Source organism: Triticum aestivum, chromosome 3D (assembly GCF_018294505.1).
Source record: "Triticum aestivum cultivar Chinese Spring chromosome 3D, IWGSC CS RefSeq v2.1, whole genome shotgun sequence".
In the NCBI taxonomy this organism is placed as follows: domain Eukaryota; kingdom Viridiplantae; phylum Streptophyta; class Magnoliopsida; order Poales; family Poaceae; genus Triticum; species Triticum aestivum.
Genome location: NC_057802.1, coordinates 447,083,117 through 447,091,096, shown reverse-complemented (window position 1 = coordinate 447,091,096; position 7,980 = coordinate 447,083,117).

Below are 7,980 nucleotides of genomic sequence, written 5' to 3'. Positions count from 1 at the left end.
GCACATGTGTTCGCTAACCAGTGACCCGCACATCAAATAGTACTATTCTCCAACAGGGACTCCCCAACACTTTGTCTAACTTTGTGCAAGACGGAAGACACCCCTTACCTAAATAGCTATCGGAATGGCCAGCCCAGCGCGGAGGAGCGTTGACTTCTCTCTTTTTTTTCTCCCTTTTTTTTGTTTTCTTGTTGTATTACTTATATTTTCATTCCAAAATGGAAAATATGATATTTCTAATATTTAAAAATCATTCATCATGCTTCAAAAAAAATTTGCACAACTTTATTTTTTAATAGAGTCCATGACAGTTGAAATGTAAGCGTGTTTCCGAAAAAAAAATGATTGTGACATTTTAGAAAAATGTCTATACAATGTAGAAAAATGACCACTCACTTAGAAAAAATTGTACCATGAAATAAATGTTCGAGACATTTAAAAATGTTCACGTGTTTCGTAAAATGTTTATTATATTTTTAGAATGTTTGTTGAATGTAACCAATTGTTTGCGTCATTTAAGAAAACATGTTTTTAGTGCATTTCATGAAAACCTAAGTGACATTTGCAAAATGCTCACACATTTGAAAAAAGATGTTAGTGACCTTTAAAAAAAATGTTACTACAATGTTAAAAATGTTCTTGACTTGTGAGAAAATTGTTCACACATTTAAAAAAATATTCATGACATTTCGAAAAGCTAATACTTGGTAAACAAATTTTAGTGTAATAATGTTCTGTACCATTCAAAAAAATGTTTAACATGTATTCCAATAAAATATTTCCAACATATCTTAAAAAATAGTAATCATTATCTGAAAATAAAATCTATGTGTCCAAAAAATGTTTGCATGTATATAAAAAATGTACAACACATATTATAAAAAATCGACCTTTATTAGAAGAAAATAAAAAAAACCAAAAAAACCCGGTAAAGAAACATAGAAAAGACTTGAAATAATAATAATAATAATAATAATAATAATAATAATAAAGTACAAAACATGTAAAGAAATACATAATGGGATCTGCAAAAATAAAACGATGAAAACAACCACAGAAGAATAAAAGAACACAAAAAACCAGTCATAGAAGCTTCCGTGAAAACTGCTCCCCAGTATCTGTACTGGGCCGGCCCATATGACTCTTGCCTAATTGGAGACCGTGGTAAATAGATGCCACGACTTTATAGGCCACTAATAGGGCGATCCCTATTTGGCGTTCTAGGCGCCCGTTCTTATTGTTTCTGGAAACGGGCACCTACACGCGCGGTAGTTGGGCTTGGCCCATTTGTTGTTCTCTTTCTTCTATTCAAAGCGTTCAAAAAATGACGCGGAGTTGGACTTCGAATTCGCAACCAGCTCCTTGCCTCCTTCGAAGCAAACGAGAGTAACCACTAGGCCACCGAAGGACTACTGCTTTTATAACCTTCTTTTTTTATTTCTCACTTCAATCACGGGAACGCCCAGATTTTGGGAAGCTTCTAGAAGCTCGCCAAACTGATCTTTACCGATTCATCGGTCATTTTCAGAACTGTTTTATTTGAGTTTTCTTTTTCATTTTATTTACCCTTTTCTAAAATTCATATTTAAAAAAATTGATGATTTTTTTTCAAATTCAATGAACTTTTTTTCAAAAATTATGAATTTTTTTCAAATTCAATGACGTCTTTTTTTCGAATTTCATGAACATTTTTCAAATTCAGATAATTTAAAAAAATTGAAGAACTTTTTTTAAAATTCAATATTTTTTTAAAATCGATGAACTTTTTTATCAAAATCATGAACTTCTTTTCGAATTTGGTGGACTTTTTCCAAATTTGATGAACTTTTTTAAAATTTGACGAACTTTTATTAAAATTGATGAGCTTTTTTCCAATTTGATGAACTTTTTATCAAAAAAATTGTGAAAACCTTTTTTTATGTTTTTAAAATTTTATGAACTTTTTCAAAAGTCAATGGACAACTCTTAGATGGTCAGCCAGCCAACCAGTTTTTTTAGACAAACTGAAGCTGCAGAAGCGAGCAAGTGAACTCCTATACAAAAAAAGCAGGCGAGAGAACGTCCGGCACCTTGTTTGAGTGTCCCGTGCATCGATCGCTAGTTTTTCTGGGCCAGCCCAGTAGTGTTTCCTTTCGAGCTACGCAAACCGGCACTGAGAGCGCTGAGGCATTCCCTAAACGGCGCCCGTTGCGCCCGCTACAGGCAAACGCGCAAACGGGCGCACACCTCTCCCTCCTTCACGCGTCTTCTTGGGCCGGCCCATCGTTCCGCGACCTCCTCTTCGTTCGCACCATACGCTAACCACCGCACCACTCTTACCTCATGTGTTCAAAAATATCTTCTTCACTGTTTTCTTCTCATGTCTATTGTTTCGTTTTTCTTGTTTATTCGAAAGGGTTTTGTTTGGTGTTTTTTTTCTTTTGTTCATTTCAATAAACTATTTTTCAAATTAATGAACTTTTCCAAAATCGATGAACGTTTTTCGAAATCGAAGAACTTTGTTCCAAATTCGATGAACATTTTTTTGAATTGGATGAACTTTTTTCCAAACTTGATGAACTTTTTTCAAATTCGATGAACTTTTTTTAAAATTCGATGAACTTTTTTTGAATTCGATGAACTTTTTCCCAAAATCGATGAACTCTTTTCCAAAATCGATGAACTTTTTCAAATTCGATGAAGTTCTTTTCAAACTCGATGAACTCTTTTCCAAAATTGATGAACGTTTTTCCAAAATTGATGAACTTTTTTCAAATTTGTGAACTAATTTTCAAAATTGATTTTTGTAAACTTTTTTAAATCGATGAACTTTTCTGAAATTGATAAACTCTTTTTGAGAATTGATGAACTTTTTTTGAAAATTGATAAGCTCGTTTTGAGAATAGATGATTTTTTGTTCAAAATCAATGAACTTTTTTCAGATTTTCTGGAAGTTTTTAAAAATCGATGAACCTTTTCCGATTTTTTGAACTTTTTGGAAAATTGATGAATTTTTTTCTAAAATCTGTGGATTTCCGAGAAAAAAAAACACATTTTTGTCAAAAGAAATCACACTTTCCTAAAATGTTTCCATATAATTTAAATATCTACGCGGCTACTGTTCTTATGTAACGTCGCGCTGGAATGTTTCATATATTCGTAGTAGCTCGAGTGGTCAGCCAACCACTTACTGGAGGTATTGATCGTGATTTCGATTCCACGTGCAGCGCCATATATGTCTGAGTTTTCTTTTTTTGCGCTACTACCTGTGTGTTCGTGGGCCTGGCCCATACCAGCAGGCGCGTGGGCGCCAGAAACTCCAACCGCCGCTGAAGGCGCTGGTTAGGAGCTCCCGAGCGCTGACTAGGAGCTCCCCAATAATATTGCGGTCCAATGAGTGCTAAATGGCGCTACTGGGCGCCCCATATAGGCTCCCACTATTATTCCTAGTGCGCCTCTCCTCATATATTGTCGTTGGCTACAGTTTGATCAAAGAAAAAGAAAAACATAGTTTGCAATGAAAGGAAGAAACTGGTTGGAGGAAAATATGTATAAGGAAAACATGTTTCAAAATCGGCGCAACAGGTTTTGAAAATGTTCGTGAATTTTAGAAATTTATTTGTGAAAATTGGAAACAAATTGTAAAAATTTAAAAATGTCATGATTTTTTAAAATAATATTTGTGTCAGGTTTTATTATTTTATGAATTTAAATAAAAATAAAAAGGAAAAACCTTAAGAAAGTCATTGAAAGAAGTATTGAAACAAAAAAAAAGCAAATAAAACCGACCAAAATCAACTGCACTCAACGCCTAATGGATTGGCTCATGCCCCTCTCCCCGTGTGGGCAGTTTAATTTGTACGGACTACACACTATTGGAATGGTACACATCGTGTGCTATGATACACATCAAAGTTGTGTTTGTGCCCGCATGGAGGTGTGCTTCGCGTTGCATCAAAGGTGTGATTCGCGCGCAAAATGCACTACACACCAGGGCGTACAAGTTTATTACAATGGGAAGTACAAGTTATATCAAAACAAAGTTCATCGAAACCTATCGACATGTGGTCTTGTTTGTAAGATCTGTATGTGAGGAGCGCAATTGTACAAATAGATCGTAATATAGACATTTCAACTTGAAAATTAGATCTCACAAAAAAAAAAAAACAGAATACATCCCTGTTCAATCCTCTTGATCGGGTGGAAAGCCCACCAAAATTCTCTCAACTTGAGTTGACAATATAACCTTGCTAGTCAGCAAAGTGCACTTTACTATAAGTAACAATAATTTTGAGCCCAGTGTGTTACATACAAACCAATATGATTTTTTAAAATACTTTACCAAATATATATCAATAGTAGATTCATTCAGAAAACTATGTGTTTACATTCTTGACATATGCACACAACATCAACAATAACGCGTACATGATCAACAATAATACTTGGAAAAACATTTAAGTCATAATTGGCTTCTGGTGTTGATGACAAGCGATGAGGGACACTAATGTTTTATCGGGTGCTTGGACAAATAATAAGTCCTCAAAGGGTTGTAAGAAAATAGGGTTGAGGGAGACTAATGTTAACCAAGTTCTTAGACAAATAATCAATCCTCGGAATGTTGTAAGGAAATAGGGTTGAGGGAGACTAATGTTTATCGTGTGCTTAGACAAGTAATCAGTCCTCAAAGTGATGTAAAAAAATAGGGTTGGATACCACCACATGCAAAAAGAAAGGGAAAAGAAGATGGCATGCTTAAATTTCCCGCCATTCCTTATTTACTCCAGCCATATGAGAAGTTGTACTATTTAAGAAGGGAGAGTGAAATGAAGCTTAAGGAGTTGGATCCTGACCACATACGGAATTATATGGTACACACCAGCCTTAATATTTTCACCTTAAAATGTGCTTCTAAAGCTTCTATTGCCGCTTCTCTGTGAAACTTGAAATGGCCTAGAAGGTTTGGTTTGAGCTCTAAACCAGAGAATTTGTTCTTTGTATGGTCTGGACTTCAGTTTAGATTGCCCTGAATTCTGGGATCCCGGAATTGCCTCGCAACTCTGGGTTAAGCTCTAAACAAGGAGATATGCTCTCTAATTGGTTCAAAAATTAACCTACAAGTGCCTCAAAATTCTGGGACCCCGAAACTGTGGACAATGTTCGAACTCTCCTGGTATGTTACAAAGTAAGATTGTATTTTTGGGGGTGGGGGGGTTCTTTCCCAACATGACTTGCTCGTGTGAATCTGAGCTTAAACCTCCGTCATTGACCCAACCTCTCACGTGATGAACCTAAGTGTGTGGAAAAAAAGATGGAACCTAGATCCGTGATTCTACCGAGCCAAAATGTACCCCCTAGTTCTGCATCAATCTTGCACTCTCGGAATTTTGGTGAATCTGAGATGGGAGTCGCCCAAAAGGTTCTAAGTTGTGGAAAATCATCGAGAAGTTTGTGAAGGTTGGAGGGCGTCTCGAGACCTATCACATATTTGTGACCATTGGATATTTGTGTTTCAAGCCTCTCTAGTAGAGATTAAAGTCCCCTTAAGGACTTGAACTTCCGGATACATCATTTCCTTCCATTTTCGTACCATGAAACACTCAAGATTAGCACTTAGCTTAGCTATACTATCATGCCCATGCATGCTGATGTCATGATAGAGTGGTACAACCAAGAACAAAGGATGGACCTGTGAAAACTAGGGTTGGGAATCACATGAAAAATACCATGAAAATACACGACTCCAACCCAATCTAATCATGAGATATGAAAGAGGTTAGCTCAATGAATGCAAAAGACCCCGAATCCAGGGCGGACCCAGGACAAAAATGTCCCGGTGTCCATGTATACATTAAATGTGTGTGGTATCAAGCAATGTTCTTAATGAAAGTAACACACATAATTATATATGCAAGTGTTCTTTATATTTCTCTCAAAGCATGGTCTTCTTGTTGTAGATAACCAAACCACATTCAACAATTCAGAGATCATATCAAGATAATAAACAAATATTGTGTAAGTACAAATACAACGTTACATTATTTATGTTTGCATAGTCAGGGGTAAATTAGTAACTAACAAAGCAATACTGATTGAATTGTGCTAACCTGGAATTTAACTCACTTGACATTTTTTTCTTAATATCCTTGTAGCGCCTCCGGTAGTTGATAATAACCCGAACGATGTGGACAACACTCCAAAATTGGCAGATCACATTAATCCAATTTTCAATTGTAACAACCCTAAAACTAAAAACCATGGGCACACAATTTAGGAAGCAAGAATTACACCTGGGAGAAATTGATCATGTGTCTTACATTTCTCTCTCCAGTTCTCCAATGGCTTGATGGCATGGCATGGTGTTGCTTCGATGGCTAATGGACGAGTAGGCGACGACGACACCATGACCAACAAGTGTGGATCTACCGTCTACAGGAGGAGGTGAGGCCCTAGCCAGGAAGTAGACGCAAGATACACTAGAGCTCAGACCGACTAGGGCGTGGGGGCGTGGGGGCGTGGGGGCGTGAGTGCATGAAACTGGCCGCTGATCACATGGGCTGCTAGATGGGCCTGAGTGCATCCGCGTCGCTGGCCCCTTGCTCTTGGTCTTGCTTGTTGTTGTCCATCAAGAAAATTTACCGGGGTCATCTCAATTGATAGCCTACGTACATAAGGTAAGCAACAAGCTTACCCAGTGTCTCATGACACTGGCTGGAGTAACATGCGTCTGCCCCTGACCTAATCCAAAGACAAATGCCATTGATTTGAAAGGATTTGAGAGAGAATTGAGTGGAGGAGAAATAAGGGGAGATGGAATGAGGAGGAAGAGAGATACGGTGAGTGGGTGAGTGGGAGCCCCACCCAGCCCCGCAACCACTTACCTATTCGATTCAGAAATGCCAGCACCGTGGTCGCGTCTACAAACGCCCATGCCTTCGGCATCTCGTACGCGCCACATCAACATTCAACGATTACTCGGCCGGTTCGTGGGCCCGGTTTGAAATCTCGGCGCTTCCAGGTAGGGCTGCAACACTAGGGTGTTGGGCGTTTATCAAAAGGGTCAGATCGTGCTAATGATCTCTGAAAGGTTCAGTCATGCTAATCTTATCATTAAGAGACAAAACAATGATTTTGGCCGAGACCTAACGCGTGGTTATTGAGCAAGGCACTTGGTGGCCAGAACCCAAGAAGAAGAAGCTAACTAGGTCATTGTGACCATTGGATATTCGTGTTCCAATCCTCTCCAATAGAGATTATAGTACCCCACAAGGACTCGAACTTCCGGATACATCTCTTCCCTTCGTTTCCGCGCCATGAGCCACCCCGAGATAAGCACTTAGCTTAGCCATAGTATCATGCTCTTGCATGCCGATGTCATGACAGAGTGGGAAATCCAAGAACAAATGATATATAGTAGATCCGTGAAAGCCATAGAAGAAGCACTAGTACATATCTTCGCTCAGTGTTAGACTATGCTGCCTCTGTATTTACACGTGTATATTGTAACGTTGTATATCATCTCTTTATATATATGTGATAGGCCATCCCTAGAGAGTTGTGCCAGTTCCCTAAAACCTATTGTCTTACATGGTATCACGCTAGGTTACGCTCGCTTCCGCTAAACCCTAAACTCCCTGGCACCGCCGCCACGGCCATCACCGCTGCCGCCCCGATCGTGCCTTCGCCCGATCACGTCGCTTCCATGACGAGTCCTTCCGCCTCCGGTTCCACCACTGCGGGGTTTCTGCCGGCCTCCCTCGCGGCGCTCTTGTCCCGCCCGCTGGATGCGTCTGCCATCCAATCTCCGCTCGGAACACGAAGCGTTGGCTCGTTCTTCTCGACACCACCGGCTGCGTCGCTCAGCCACGAGCTCGCCGTCCACACTCGCGCCGCGTCGTCCGTCTCCCCTGTTGTGGGCCTTGTCCCGCCGCTATACCGAGGGGCGCCTGAGTCAACCTTGATGGCGGGCCTTGCGGCGTCGGCCCCGGCCGCGGCGCCGTC